We start from the raw sequence: 16,929 nt of genomic DNA, 5'->3' as shown, positions 1-16,929 counted from the left end.
TATCCATGCTCTTGGGAAGGACAAATCTACCCATGCCTGTCTTTCCTGTTGTACAGAACCTGTGTGTGGCTTCCCCAACCAAATAAATGCAGTGAGCAGTCAGTGAATAAGAAGATCCACTTTCTCAAACCTCTTCTCCATACAGAGTCACAGTGACTCACTTGCAGAGTTATGGATCATATTTACAGTGTCAAGGGCAGACATTAGTCCCCCCGACTGCTTTTTGAAGTAAAAGAGAGATAAAATATCTGAAAAGTATTAGGGAACAACAGAGAACTTTAGACAGCTCTGTGCTGAGAACAGGCAACCAATACAGGTTTGAAGGGAACCATCCATTTAACTGGAGATGAATGTTTGCAATTACAATAACTGGATTTAATTATTACTTAACATACTCATAGTACATTTTGCTTCGTAAAGGAGATTTTCTTAAGATGATTGCAGTGCTAAATTTTCTGATTGAATAGAAACAAGACAAAGAACTATTTAAAATCCAAGATAACAATGTGACACAGCTGAGATTATATTTATTCCACAACATTTTATGATTCTGCAAAATGTTTCCTTTTGTCTTTAAGACAGCAGACTTTCTATGTTCATGGGGGGTTATTCACTCTTGATTTATTGCAATATATAGGTTTGCAGATGTAAAAATGTATTTTAATTCCATTTGTTAGCTGCACTGTGATTTTACACTCCTAGTGATTTCTTTCCTGTCTCCTTACTCTAAGTTTTTCCCTGCCTGAGTGTAGGACAGAGTTGACCTAAGATCTTTTCTGGATTCCACTGTACCTTTTTGCTGAACACCAGTAATCCATAGTAGGGATCAAGGTTTGGCCTTGTACTTGATACAAATACTTCAAAGCAGAGAGACTAATCTGGAAAATGAAGCCTTTTTCCTCATCTCACCTCTGTACATCCAGGATGTGAACATCAACAAAACACATCCCTTTCTGCATCCAGACAATGCAGCAGTTGTAGCCCACCACAACCACAGCTGGATCTTTCAAGACCTTCCTTGCATTTTAAATTCTGCCCCAGGTCTGGAGAACCCTCCTTTGAAGTCAGCTTGAACTCTTCCTAAGCAATTTTGAATCCCAGAGGTCTTTTCTTATCTGTCTTACCATCACAGGCTCTTGGCAACTCAGTGTCTGGGTGAGAGGTTTGTCCTTCCAAGGCTCTGGGGCCCTGGATGCAGCAGAGCTACTTCCAGATGAGTGCTGTGCAATCTCCCACTTCAACTTATTGAATCTGAATACACACAGAAAATACATATCAAATCAGTCAACCCAGTGAAACAGTCAGAATAGCAGTGATGACTTCTAGATAGAGGATTATATTATTGGTTTACTCTTTTATTTTGATGCCCTGTTTTGAGTACCAATTGTTCTGCAGTATTTCAGTCAGGTCTACAGCAAGCTTCCTGAAGGGTTTATTCTAAAAAGTAATGCAATTTGAAAAGGTAGAAAATCACAGAAAACTCATTTAGTTTCACTCATTGTTACTAGTTTGCCATTCTACATTGATTTTCCTCCTTTCTATTATACAGGGACTATGTTCTCTAATGGGTTTACAAGTCTACTGATTAATGTGAGTAAAAATAATACTTGCTTTATTGAAGGGGTAAATAATGTCTTAACTACTTTGTACCCTACAGCTCTTTCAGAGCACTAATCTGACATGGCACTATCACAATGACTTCACCTGCCTCCTTTCCAAACCCCCTTAAAGCCTTTTTCGTTCATTTTATTCTCATTTCCTCTGAATATTTGCTCAACACTTTTTAAATGGATTTGCTTTCACAGTGACTACACCTTTTGTGTGCAAACATTTCAATATCCACCTTGTCCTGTTGGGAATATTTACAGAAAGGGAATTTTTGAGTCACTATACAAATATTGAAAGACTGAATTTAAATTCAAGACACAGATATTTGGGGTAGAACTGCTACTGTGATTATCTATAGAAGGCACAGGAAAAAGTTGCTCATGATTATTTCAAAAAGTCATTAATGAACTTTAATTCTGCTCCCACCATCTATTTCCTTTTTGTAGTTAGTGCTTTTGCATTTTTTTCAGCTTCTTGAACACTCTAATGACAGCTTTCTTGGTGTGTTCCTATGTCCCTCAAGTGATTAGATTTGTTCCTCACATCAATGCTTTAAGTTTCACCAGTTTTCTTAGCCAAGACCATTGCATGCAGCAGATCCAGGCAGTTCCTACTAACCAATGTGGTTTGGGTTGGAAGAGACCCCAAGGCTCCCTCCCTTCCACTATACCAGGTTGCTCCAAGTCCCATCCAGCCTGGCTCTAATAGCCATCACCTCATCCTCTGTCTCTCCTCCCTCCCCTTCCCAGCAGCAGACACTCCCCTAACATGGACACATGTATTTATTCCGAGAGAACAATTCATAGAAAGGTAAAAGGTAACAGCAAAATGAGAAATGTCAGGGGTTCTTTTGTTAGAATTGCACAGCTGGTTAGATGTAACTAACCTAGTCAAAACAGCTTTATCTCAGGTGGTAGAAGCAGCTGAGTTAGTTCAGTGATGAACTCCAGGCAGGATAATTAATTTTGTCTTTCAGACTTTATAGAGCTTGGGGTCTCCAGCAACCAGGCTGGGGTGTTTACAGTGAAATAAAGCACAACTGCATCATGACTGTGCTGGAGGTGGTTTGCTTGCTTTAACAACTACAAGATGGTTTCTAAACCAGAAATCAAATGCCAAAATTTCCATGCCCTGGTACTGTTACCCTGTCTTCTGGGAAGAATATCACGCATCATTTCTGGCTCTTCCTCTTACACCATCCACTCAGCCTTGAGCCCAGCAGTTCGTGACAGAATTTTTGCAAGCCCAACAACACTGTTCATCGTTAGTCAGCACTGACACCTTTTCTCCAAACATTAAATCTACAGAGCAAATCAAGCTTTTTTCTCCTTTTTTTTTTTTTTCCCATTCTTAAGTGTCATAAGGAAAGATGGCATTTATAATGCTCTGAGATGAGGAAAGGTTAGTATAGTTGAATCCAATATGAAGTAGCTGGAAAAACATTCACACTTTTCTTCCTGTTTTTGCAACATTTTAAGGATGTGTTGACAAATATGACAAACATCACTCAGGAGTCTGAAATTCTTCATTAAATGTTTTATTTTTTCAATTTAAAGTATTTTCACTTTGACAACATTGAAATATTTTTGCAGTTCAAAAAAACAAACTCAAACCTCATGTCACACTAAAACCATTTTTTTCCTAAGCAAATAATGGCAGACATTTTCAGAAACTGTTCTTTATCACACATGTTTCAGGGTTTTGTGGGGTTTTTTTTTGGGGGGGGGGGTTGTCTTTTAATTATTTAAATTTTATAAAAATTTCCATTTCTCTTCCAAAGAGAGGAGAAAGAATTGATAACGATAGGCTATACTGACAAATTGCCTCTTTCCCAATACATTAGTTAAAATAAAGAGAATATTAATAAAGAAGGGAAGATCTCAGAGATGTTATCTACCATTTTTTAGGACACGCACTTGGTTAGAGGTCTTTTTAAGAGAAAAATATCATCCAGAGAATATCTGTACTTTTATTTATCAGAGAAGGAAAATTTGGATTTTTTAAATGGCATTATTTGCTGAATTGAAAAACATGTCATAATGATGATTAGACAAATTCTTTTTTTTTTGTTTGTTTGGTTGATACATAAATAATACAGTGCTACACCAACACGAGAACTTTTCTTTCTGATTCACCCTATTGATAACCTAGGTGAGGAGGCTGATGGCAGGGACAACTCACTGTTGGATTCGAAGGGAGTCTACAAGAAAGATGGAGAGAGACTATTTACAAGGGCCTGAAGTTACAGGACTGCAAGGAATGGCTTTACATTGACAGATTTAGATAGGATGTTGGGAAGAAATTCTTCCATCTGAGGGTGGTGAGGCCCTGGCACAGGCTGCCAAGAGAAACTGTGGCTGCCCACTCCCTGGAAGCGTCCAAGGCCAGGTCAGACAGGGTTCGAATGAACGGGGAATTGTGGAAGGTGTCCCTGCCCATGGCAGGGGGATGAAAGGAGAAGAGCTTTAAGGTCCATTCTAACCCAAACCATTCCGGGATTCTGTGATTTAGCCATGTAATTAATGGGATAATAGTCATCCCCCTGAAGTCAGTGCAGTGTGTGGGTGTGACTGAAGTGACAGACATCCTCTCCCACAACCCAAGCTTCCATGCTTAGCTGAGGGGAAATCAGCACGGCTGCAATCAGTGGATAACTGTCTGCATGAGCTGAAGGTTTAGCTCCCAGAACACCCTTGGTGAAGGAGAAACTTTACTAAAAAGTGCCTCGGGATCAACATGCAGATTAGGGTATAAGAATAAAAGAGGTTGCAAAACATAATCATGGAGTCTTAGAATGGTTTGGTTTGAAAGGCTCCTAAAAGATCATCTAATTCCAAACTTCCCCACTTTGGCAGGGGTGCCACTCACTAGATTAGGGCCCCATAATTCTACTGTCCATCTCTTTATATATTTAAAAATTCAATTAAGACTGAAGTTCTGAAATTGCAGAGTGTTTCACAAAAGAGAAAACGAGGATGAAATGGAACAGCAGACAGAGCTGACCGGTCTCATATCCTTCACTGGGCGGGGTGAAGAATGAACACAGAGTGCAACTGCGGCCATGTCACTGGGGTTTCAAAATCCATGCCTTCTGTAAGCAGTGGCAAGATTTCAGGCAGATAGGAAGCAATATATCTTTGTGAAATGCTTTAAATGTTGAATGTGATCTCTGTGTTGGCAATGTCCTTTTGAAAGTCTGAGATCTAGTGTTCTGGATGTGCAAAGGAATACATTTCAGACTTCTGCATTTCAGATTCTCTCTGAACAAAAAAATCCTGTCTGAATATGCATTCTGCATACTGTGCCTCAGACACAGGGTATTAACAGCAGTGCCAATGATTCTGTTATCCCCTTTGGTGGTGGGACATTTTTTTCTTTTTCTCTTTTTTCTCTTCCCACAACTGTTTCCCAAAAAAGGAAGAGGGGGAGAGAGTGTATTTCCAAAACCCATCTCTCATCTTCTTTATTTTTATACAGTCTCCCCTCCCCACCCAAAATACACTGAATAGTTCTTTATGTAACTTCAATTAAAAAAAAAATTACAGCTGCTCCTCTGAAGCCATCCAAATCTAATTAACTACAGAAGCCAAAGTTATATTAAGCTTCTCACTTTCTTCATCTTACCATCTCCATTCATACCTTCATTCAATGTGTTCACAAAAAAAGGAATTTCTAATAATTGTATCTATAGTCTTGGAAAAAGAAAGCCACTAATCAGGAGGCCTGTGAAAGAGGAGAGATCGGAGCCTCGCTTGAACTTGGCAGTCTGGCCCCAAAAAACCTGCAGACAAAAGGGGTGAAGGGAACTGAAGAGCTTAGCCCTAGGTCTAAGGAAGCTGGTGAGAATTTGTTCAGGCTCTGAATAGAGATCTTCATTTCAGACCTAAATTGTGCCTGCACAGACTCATTGAAATGCCTTCTCTGAAGGAAGAGGGGGCGGGAGGCACGGGAGAGAGAAGGGAAGAAAAGCTTGTTGAATATAAATGAGGTTACGTGTGGCTGAAGAGTGAGATAGAAGCTCTACAGAGATTTATTCCTGACTGACATACAGTAACACAAAGGCAATAAAATGTGTCCTTGGCAAGTGGCATTAGGAAGCAGTAAACTTTAATCTTCGGAGAGCGGAGATGGTGCTACTCACCTCAGTGGAAAATACTTTCTCATTTGTGGAGTGTGTTATTTAAAATGTGTTTAGCCAGTTTAAAGAAGATATAACGAGCTGTCTTGCCATGCCGTGACCTTGTGATTCAGGCAGTCTGCAGAACCACAAGACCAGAATAAAGACCCTTGACATTTTCTCACCGGGGGACTCAGCAGTCTTCCTTCATGTTGTGTCTCATCTAGGGAAAACTTCAGAATCTTGAATGGGATTGCATCTCAGATGAGTTCTGTTCAAGGGCCTTTTATATTTTTTAGCTACCAAAAGATGTATATTCAGTCTGGCAGTCTGGTACTGGTTATTCATATTAATCTCTACACTCATATTCACACGTCCTTCTGCAAGGAGCCCTGAAACTGCAGCACTACTCAGTAAAAGCAAAGGAACAGAAGCCTCATCTTTAAATAAAAGTATTTTCCACTGCACAGCAGAGAGAGTACATTAAAATTAATGTCATTAAGATACAAAAATGTGGATGGTGCATGAAATCCCTTAAGGAAACATCACCTGTCCTGAACCCAACAATAGGAGATTCATAAAACATTAAAAGAGAATTAATTTACTTGCAGCTCTGACTGAATTTATTGTAAATTTTCTGTGTGCCCACCCCACATTAACAATTAGGAAACAGGATAACATGTTCCCACCTCCTTGGACTCTTGCTCTGCGACTCTGGCAAAAGGCTGAGCATTGATTTCTAAAAGTGAGATAGGAAATGCCAGCTGGTGCATGCTGCTTTCTAAGAAGGAGTAAAGTCACTTCACCACCTTGTACTGCTCTTCAGAGGTTGGATAAATTTCATCTTGGTAAAATGAAGAATAGTTTTGCATTCATCTCTACAAGGAGTGTTCACTAGCCATTAATCCAAGACACAGCCCTGAAGATCTCTTTTCCCTGCTCTGAACTCAATAACATCACATTGCTCGAGGCTTAGAACAGCTTCCCAGTTGGTCTCATCCTGTACAGTCACTCACTGGATAAATGGAAAGTTATTTTTACTCCACAGCTTAAACAAAAAAAACCACATTTTGTTAGGCTTATATACTGTTTGCTATGTCTTTGAAAAGAAATTTCATCTTTCGCTCACCACTCACCTTGGATCTGTTTTTAGCTCATCTGTATCTGGATTTTCTGGTACGTAACTAAGAACATTTATAACAGATACAAATTTCATTATTGGGCTGTCATTGCATTTCTTTTGCCCTGCTTTGATGTTAAATATAAAGAACCCCCAGGCTATTCCATCTAACACAGGCCTGTTAGAGAAGACTCCTGCTAGGGGAAGGCAGGGTGATGTATCTAGCCTGATCTGGAGAGATGAAGTTTATCAGACAGCTGAATGAGCTCCTAAGTGAGGGAAGGCACCATCCATGGGCTCATGTACCAAATCCAGCCCAAGAATACCTAAGGACATCCGTAAACTTTGCATGTGGGAAAATGAGTGCATTTCATTTCTACAAAAGCAGATTAACAAAAGCAGATTAAATGGAGAAGCACAGTTCCTATTTGGTGAAATCACCATTCATTAAAAGTGTTCAAATAACATGTAAATGTGGTATTTAGGGAACATGGTTTAATGGTGGATGTGGCAGTACTGTGCTAATGGTGGGACTCAATGGTCTTAGGGAGTCTTTTCCAATCTTAATTGTTCTATGATTCTATTTTGTATTATTTTAATGAGGGTCTGGCTCATTTTGACAGCAAGAAAATTTTTATTTGTTCTCTCTTCCACCACCTTCCTCTGGGACAACTCTGAACAACTTCCTGGTTATGGATGCTATTTACTCCAAATCCATAAAAACATACAAATAATGAAAATCTTTAACCCTTTTCTCTTATCTGTACATCAAGAAGTTTTTCCTTTCTAACATACAAATAACTGGAGGAGTCCCTTAATAGGGGGGAAAAGAAGACTTGAACACATCGAACACATTTTTCAAAGTGTCTCAGAGGTGTATCAAAGTGACAGGGAGGGAAAAAAGTTGTTAAAAGTAGAACAGAAGGAGCATGAACATCAACAATGCCCTGCCCAGACTGAAAAGGAGATAGAGCCTTCATCTTCCTTTTCCCAGAGACATGGACTGGCATGAAATCTGCAGCAGAGCAGAGTACATAAAACTGTGCTTATCTTTTCCTGTTTATAAGTTGCATGATGCATTCAATTTTACGGGCACTGGCCTTGTAAGCACAAGGACTTCCTAATCTGTAACCACTTGATTTATCTGGGCCAGGCTTGTTAAATCAAATTAGGCCTGATGATAAAACAGCAGTGAAAATGCTGCTGTTGGGGGGATGGGGGGGATGTTTCGTGTCCACAGGGCAATGGAGGAAAATTGTGTTATTGGGAAGCCCCTCTAGCTCAGGGGCCTTGCAGCTTTACATAAAATACACGCTTTTTAGGGCTGTGCCTCAGCAGTGAAGGAGTTAAAGTGGGTACTTTCTCTGTTCCCATCCTTTTCTCCAGCATGACCACCAGACACTCTTCTTCTGGCTTTAACTAAAGCTGTTGTTTTATTATGCCCCCAGATTCTACCACATGTTTCAATGTGTACACCAATAAGTTTTGAATACATCAAACACGTTTTTTATTAGTACTACTTGCCAGTACAAAGTTACTACCAAGCTAGTAAATATTTTGTCTCAGACCACACTAAGTTCTACCCTAACTCTTGCTTTTACCACTTCAGGTGGGTGGTCTCCCTTTCTTACTCACAGGGAGAAGTGAGAATATCAATGGATGGCAAAGACATTGTTGCAGTTGGAAATGTTGTATATTGTCCATGGCCAAGTCACTTTTCCTGTCTTTTCCCTACATTCGTGCACAAAAGCACCTTGAACATACAACAAACCAGACTTAAGGACAAGTTCCCCTGGAGAGGGACTTTTGACAAGGATGTGTAGTTATAGGACAAGGGGAAGCCATTTCACATTGACAGAGAGCAGGGTTAGATGGGATATTGGGAAGGAATTCTTGGCTGTGAAGGTGGTGGGGCCCTGCCATAGGTTGCCCAGAGCAGCTGTAGCTGTCCTGACTTCCTGGGACTGTCCAAGGCCAGGTTGGACAGGGCTTGGAGCAGCCTGGGACAGTGGAAGGTGTCCCTGCAGATGGCAGCAGAGGTGAAATTAGATGGTCTTTAAGGCCCCTTCTAACCCTACCCATTCTGTGATGATTCTGTGACTTCTATGACTTCCCAGCTAAAGAAGATAATAGGAAACCAGGAGTGACAGTTCTGCAACCTGCCTGATTCCTGCTCCACAGCAGAGCCAAGCCATCACAATGCTGAGTAGCAGCCATGTACACTCTGATTCATCTGGCCCCAGCATTGTGGCTGCTGCATTGAACCCCCAGTTCACTGGGCTGCCTGGCAGTGGGGAGTGGTGCTTGGTCTGAATGGCTCTTTGCTGTCTGTGTTTGCCATGGGAGATGCTGCACCCCTTGCACACAGCCCTGAGATCCTTCCCAGACTCACAGAAACTCTGTGGCAGCTCAGGACCTGCCAGCACTCCTGAGTTCCTGCCCTGCTGCATTATTTCTACGCACCCCCCCCCCCACCCCCCGCCCCACAGCTGCCATCACAGAAGAGATTGTGAGTGCAGCTCATTCCCGTTATCTTCCACATGCTGATAAGTTGAATAAAATATAATTTCCTCAGCCACTCAGTATGTCTTTGTGACTCTGATTTCTGAGAGGAAGCAAAAGGCTTCCCATCAGCCCAGACCAATCCTTGCCAAGGAGGAGTTTGACTCCTGTGCCTGATTGTATGTAAGGTCATTTCAATCACAGCCTCTGCCCAAGGACACCGGCTCAGGGAGCACCAAGTGGCCTCAATTTCAATTCTGCTTTGAATGCAAGTCCAATTTGATTCTCAGCGGTGCTTAATTAGGGTGTATCATTGCCAGGACTTGTGGTTTTATGCTGAAATACTCTAGGCATCAAAAAAACAAGAATGTGCAAACATTCTCTGGCCCTGACTTTCAGGATGCGTTCCTGTAGTCCTCATTAAAAAAGCCTTGTGTTTAGGCTCCCATCACCATTTCACTTTACATCCCTCCATATGCAAAAGCTTTTCCTTAGGTCTCAGCACCTGCAATCAGGTTTCCTGAGATTTAGAATTCTTATAAGGAGGGGTAGTTTCAGACTCCTGCAAATCAAACCAGGAAGAGATAAACAGGAACAAGTTGAATTGCAATTGCCTTTCTCCTGATGTATTCTCTTTGGAGAGGGAGGTTTTGAGCCACAAGCTCTGGAACAGAGTACTCAACACTGCCAATTTGGCTATCCAGGATGATGGGAAATGTGGAGCTGAGCATGGGCAGCTCTGTCAGCAGTATTCCCCATTTATAGATGCACCCTGAAAAACTGAAAAGCCTCAATAGCTAAAGCCACAATGAGCACCACAGAACTGCCCTGGTATCCCCAGAGCAGTCAGGAAGACCCCAAAGCTGAAACACAGTCCAAGACGAACCCCAGGAGGTGCTCAGCAACCCCCCTGCCCTTCCTGGCAGTGCCATTTCAACATGTTTAATGTCCCTCTCAACCCAAACCAGGTGTCAGCCTGTGATTTCAGGAGCTAGCACCTCATAAGGAGGTGCATGTATTATTCACCAGGCCATTTGTAAAATGCAAAGGCTCATTTCGCAGCTTTCCTCCACTCTTCCTGGGTGACCTTGCTGAGTTTCAAAAGTGGCATTCATCTCAGTCATCTGCAGCCACGCAGTATTATGGATGCAATCCTATAAAACATCAGTGATCTACCTTTATAAACAGTAGAGAGGAGCAGGTATATTCAAAGGGTAACTCACATGGTCTGCCTTAGATAAGTTCTGTGCCTCAGTTCCTCATCTCCCACCTGTAAAACAGGGATGGCAGCACTGCTCCACCTTCCTGGAAATGCTGTGAGAAAGGGCTAAAATACTTAGATAATACCACTCTGATGTTATGGGAACATCTCCAACAGTCTGAAGTCACTGGGGAGAGAGGATATTCAGCTGATTAGCACATCCAAAGAGAGAAATTTTTGTCCTAGTTAATTATGGTGTTGCTAAATTTCTGAGCACAGCATCTGGAATTTTGAACTATTTCTCCCTGAAAATCAGTGGCTGGGGTTTTTGGAGCTCTTGTTTTGTTTTTCCCCAGTGTAGTTAGAGCAATGAAGGCTTTAGATAAATTAGACATTCAGAGAGATTTGAGGCAAGTTGGGACTGATACAGATAAAGTAAATCAAGTCACCAGTACCATCTGCTCTGTGGGAGAGGAGGCAGGGGACATCTTCCTCTCTTTTCAGTTAACAGATGCAGGAGATGGTGAAAAGGTCAGAGATAAATGTAGTGCTCACCTCATGCCACATATTCACAGGGGCTGGACTAAAGAGAGGCCAGAAAAACTCATGTGTACTTTCAACCTTTCACTGCAGGCAGTAAAGAGCATTACAGAGATGGAAAGGACAGACTATTTTTGTGCAGAGCCTGGAGACAGTCATTGTAGCAGAGTGGGACCAAAATAATAAAAACCCCAACCAAAAAATAATTTCCCTTTCTGTTTTCATCCTCCCTGTCTCTCTCACACTCCTTCCCCTCTCTTGCCTTGCAGAAGCTATAAATCTAGGCCATCAGAGAGAAGCTGGAGCAGCAGCATATTATCTTGAGAAATCACTCCCAGAAGGGAGCAGAAAGTTCACAAGTAGAGTGCCAAAAAAGGAGAAATCGCAGCACTATCATTGGAACCGGCTGCGGCTGGAAGGCGTCCAAGCTCCTCGCACTGCTGACATCCCTGTGCATAATCAGAAATTCCTTTCAATTATGTGGGAAAAGGAGCTTTGCATTGTCAGCCCAAGTGCCCCCGTGAAGAAATGGGCTGCCACAGCATCACCGTAGAAGGTCATGGTGGAGCAGCACCCAGGCACGGCGGCTGGGCGCGGAGAGGGAGGGCAGGCACGCGCAGCAGTGCTTCTGTGCTGCTCTGCTCTTCCATTAGCACATTTAATCTGAGGGCCTCTGAGTGCTTCACAGGCATCTAAAGCTGGTGGGAAACAGTAGGTACTGTTAGACCAGTGTTAGGGACAGCGTGGAAGAAATCCCCGCTGTGAGGTGCAAGCTGCCCTTGAGGGTTTAGAGGTGGTTTCTGCAGCCCTGAGCCCCTTCCTGGTTGCTACTTCTCACCACGGCAGGCAAGAGGCACTGCTTTCCTGCAAGGTGTGTGATGTCCCTGGGACATCAGGGACTGAGCACACAGCTTGGGAAGCCCTCTGCACAAATACATACCCCACAGGCAGACCAAAGGCACAGACTTAAATCTCAGTGCTTAAGAAACCCAGCACTGTGGTGTCTCGGTTTCACTGTGCCCGCCTTGAGATGTAAATCGCAGAGAGGTCTGAGAGGAGATGTCAAATTTATGGAAATGCTGCATGTTTTTCATTATGGCTCCTGAGTGTGTTTACTGAGATGTGGAAATATGCCTGTTTTCCTGCAAATGGATTGCCTGTTTTTTTCCCAATCTTTTTTTGCCAAGTTATATCCATTAATAGATTTAGTAAGCGGCCTGACAAAGTTAGGCCGCAGCGTGCTGTTTTTCCTGCTAGCTACAAGGGTGTTACAAGAGGTTATTTTAGCCTAATGAACTTACTATCCCCAGACTCCCCCTCTGTTGTCAGTAAAGAGAAATGGTTTCCATCAGGAGGAAGGAGAAGTTGAACTGGATGCTGTGAATCGTCTTGTGGAGTCTTTTTCGTCTTGTTGGCAATGGAGGGAGCCTAGGGAGAGCTGTGCATTAGGAAAAAAGGTGGTTATTCTCCCTAATTTGCTCCATATATTGGTAGGGGATATTACTAGGGGATATGACCTTTTGCCATCTAACTTAGGTGCTCTGAATCACTCCCTGGAAGCAACTATTTCTTGGCCTAAACAAAAAATTTAGGCTGTGACTCACACCTAAAATAGATACTCCAAACAGTTTGTAATAGGTGGTGTGAATGGCTGCTATTGTCTGTCTCAGTGGTAAGATCCCCACTCCGGGGACCATTGTTTCAGTGTTTGCACAGCACTCAGCACAATGGAACATTTTAATTGCCTCCCCATACACCCGCTTGTCTCCAAGAGTGCATTTTTCATAACATTAATGAACTATCATGAAGCTTCCTTCTCACAGAAGAATGAGGGGGAAAGGATTGAGCAGTGTGCTCTAGTGCTGGGACAAATAACCAGGACGCTGCACCATTTAGAGACCTCAGATCTACCTTAATAGGTGTCCAGAGTGGTGAATTACACAGCCAAGTCAGTCCTCAAAACTAGCTTCAGGGTCCTAAATAGTTTTGGGCTGTGTGTGTTTGTCCTAGTGACTCAAGTAATGGGGCCATTTGGTGAGTGTAGTTGTGCTGCAAAACTCTTTACAATACTAGGAATGATGAAAAACTACCAGAAGCAAGAGCAGAAATTGCACCAAAGCCTAACTAGGCCTTGTGAATTCTCTGTCCTGGATTTTATCTTGCAAGGTGCAGACAGCCTTCAGAGCAGGACGCAGGAGGGTGTGGGAGGTAAGAGGAGGGGTTGGCACACGTTGGCTCTGCCAGTCCTGTACCCTGGCCCAGTGAAGGACCTCTGCACTCCACGGGGTTGTCATTCCAGCATCTTTCTCCTGCCCTGTCATTATTTTGAATGAATAAATACACAGGAGACTAGCTGCACACTGGAATGTCTGGAATGCCAATGCAGAACTCAGCTAATAATGGTTCTATAGTGTAAATCAGCAGCATAGCGAGTCCCAGTTTCACTTGGCTGTGCTCCATGAATAGCAGAAGAGACATTGAGTAACAGTGAATTGAAAATCAGTTTAAAAAGAGGAAGAGGATAAACCCTGAAAATACTCTCTGTTATGGTGTGAACTATTTTTAAAAGCTGAGAATTAAATCTTTAAGTGATTAACTTGGGGAAAATATCTTGTTCTGTGAAGTAGTCACATAACTCTGACAAGGAATATCTCTGGAGTGAGTTGGTCGCAGGGAAAGAAGTTAATGAAAGCAGTTTTTCTTCAGTCTTACGTGACCTAGGATTGACCCAAAAGAATCATAGTCATCAGGGAAAACGCTGGGTGCTGCTAGATTTAATTTAGAACATGACCTCTGATTGGAGCTCCTACTAGCACAAGGAGGCAGCTGTTGACTCACATTAAGCGGCTGGCAGATTGGTTCCTCTTTTTTAATTTTTAAAAATTTTTTTTTTAAACTTTCTTACATATCTGCATCTAACAAGAACCTAGCAGAGAACTGGGGAGTATCTTTTTTAATGACCATTCTATGTGCCTCTGTGAGTGCATTCCTAATGGGATACTTGCCGTGAAGTCTTTACTATGAGATGCTGCTGGCAGAGTTTCTTTGGCAAGGATCATGAAAAAAAAATTCAAATGTACCCAGCCAATGTATCTTTGCCAATAAAATCTTGCTGTAGACACAGCTATACTGCTCGATGAGGTTTTCACAACTGTGTTGGCAGGGTACTGGCGTCTGAGGACTGTCACACTGTCCCTGCTAGGAGAGGGCGCTGCACTACGGCAACAATGAAACAAAGCCACCCTAGGAGGATATTTCTCAGGGTTGGCATAATTTCACTCAATTTCAGCTACTAAGAATCACAGAATCACAAAATGTTTTGTGTTGGAAGGGACCTTAACTACCACTTCATTCCCCATCCCTCTCATGGGCAGGGACACCTTCCACTATCCCAGGTTGCTCCAAGCCCTGACCAGCCTGGCCTTGGACACTTCCAGGGATGGGGCAGCCACAGCTGCTCTGGGCAACCTGTGCCAGAGCCTCCCTCATACAAGTTAACATAATTTGAGAGCATCCCAAAAATCACACAATTACATCAGGGATATCTCCATGAGCTGCTCATCCCTTTTGCCAGGAGCTAGTGGTAGAGAGATTTTGCCTAGACTGAAAATTTAGGATTTAGAAGAGATTTTTTAGCAGTGATTCAGAGAGGGAGAAGGAAACACACTGTGAGAAAATTGAAGGTTGTAGCTGGAACACTGTAACAAGAGTCCCAAGTAAAATTACTTCCCAGATATACTGTGTGGCTACCTATAGGCACTAAGAGTTATAAAATGTGTGTGTAATTGTAAATACGCTGTCTTAATGGGCTGTGTACCTGCTCGTAAGTGCTGCTGTGCATGGAAGTTGTCCCTCTGGTGCCAGGCAGAGACTTGGCTAGTGTTAAAGCTGTGAGGCTACCAGGTTTGCTGGCAGGTGTTTGGGGTGCAGAGCATGAAGCAGAGACACAGGCAGCGCACACAAGTAGAAGAGTGTACTACCTATAGAAAAAAAAAATACAAGTATGAGCCAGATCAGTCATTTCCATCTCAAAGAGGATGGGAGGGAGAAGTCTGCCTCTTGAAGTAGCTGCAAGCAAGAGGGTGGAAAAAGAGTCTCAGAAGAGGGAACCTTCTGCAGAGATCACAGCAAACCCTACGGCTTTTGCACTGCTCTGTCCCTTGGAAATTCAGTCAGACAGGAAAAATACCTCAAATGAGGAGTGACTGAAGAGCATCAGGTAATCCTAGGAAACACCCTGCCAGGTCTCGTCTGCTCAGCAGGGATTCCCGTGTTAGGAGGTCCTGTTGACATACCAGGGAGCTGGGCTTTCTTAAATTCTGAGGTGGCTCTCTGTGGCAGGTAAAAGAAGTGAATTCTTGCTTGAATGGATGGCAAATGCATTCACAAGCAGGAAATCTAGTCAAATTTTGCAGCCCGAAAGAGTAAGATTTTACTACTGCTCATAAAACATGGGAGGCACTACTCAGAGGGACAAAAGTGTTTCACTACCTGGGTATACAATGTGGACAAGAGCACAGGCTCCCAGAGCTTTCACCAGCTCGTGGCAGAGATGTCGTTCTGCCAAGGAAAAAGTACAGGGAGTGCAGCTGTGCATGTCCCTGGCAGCAAAAGCTCCTCAGTTACAGGCTTTCATCTCTTTCCTTTCCTTAGTCAGCATTGCATGTGACTGCAAGATGCTACAGCAACTGATTCCATGCACAGGGCCAGACAGCTCCCCACACTCAAGTGCAGAGATGCACTAAAATCTGGTTCCAAATCTAAATGTTCCTGAGGTTTTGGGGTCAAAGACCTCTTTTACTAAACGAGTTACTAGTCCTCATTTGCTCAGAATTTTGCCAAAGCTTTCATGTGGTCTGAATCCTGAGTGTTTAACATCAGCCAGTGACCTGAGACCACGGGAGACACCACATTTCTTTCAATGTGCCCTTTCCCACATCAGGTCCTCTCTAAAACTATTGTGCTGGCGCTGTCCACAGCAGCAGCAGACACAGCCCAAGGGTGCCGAGCTGCCAAGTAGCTGTTTGTATTTTAACTTCTCTGTCCTCTGGGCTCTCTCTGACCAGGTGTTTTCAAGATGTGGTGGTTAAAATGTCATTTTCAGTAGGAAAATGTGAAGCAGGACAGCGCAGTAGCTAACACACTGTCCCAAGACCCTCCAAACTGGGTCCTGTTCCATCTCCCTCTGAGAGCAGCTGTCCCAGCAGCTGCGCAAGTCACTCCACATTTATTTTTTCTCCCACCCTTTATTTGTCTCTCCTATTTAGACTACAAGCCCTTTAGGGCAGGGGTTGTCTCTAAGTACGAGTTTATGCCATTGAGAGCACAAAGAAGCCTTGATCTCAGCTGGGGACCCTCGACATTATTTAGACTCCAGCAATAACTGAATTTTCCTCTCTCTGGGACTGCACCAGTCCGATGGGAAACTCCGGTGGGGGAACAGGGTAGTGTGCACACAGTCAAAGAGCCCCTTGTCTCTAAAGATCAGGGAATAAAATATATTCAATAAGTTTAAGTGTCCGTGGCTCCCAGCCCCCTGAAACATGACAGGCCATGTTCAGCACATACAAATTACCACTGCATGCCAGAGCCCAATGTCCCTTCATTAGTCAATGTGGGAACAAGCAGCTGGAGCTGTATTTGCTGTGTTACACATGTTCAATTAGCTGACAATCATAGTGTCAGTAGAAATACATAGATACATGTTACAAGTGGCCATGTTTTAAATTAACACCATATAATTTTCAATGGTTTAGAGGCATGATGGACTTTCCATATGAGAAGCTGCAAAGACTTGGATTATTTAACTTGGAAAGAAGGATAATTACATGGGCTTAATTG

Source organism: Prinia subflava, chromosome Z (genome assembly GCF_021018805.1).
Source record: "Prinia subflava isolate CZ2003 ecotype Zambia chromosome Z, Cam_Psub_1.2, whole genome shotgun sequence".
NCBI lineage: Eukaryota > Metazoa > Chordata > Aves > Passeriformes > Cisticolidae > Prinia > Prinia subflava.
This window is presented reverse-complemented; position numbering follows the sequence as displayed.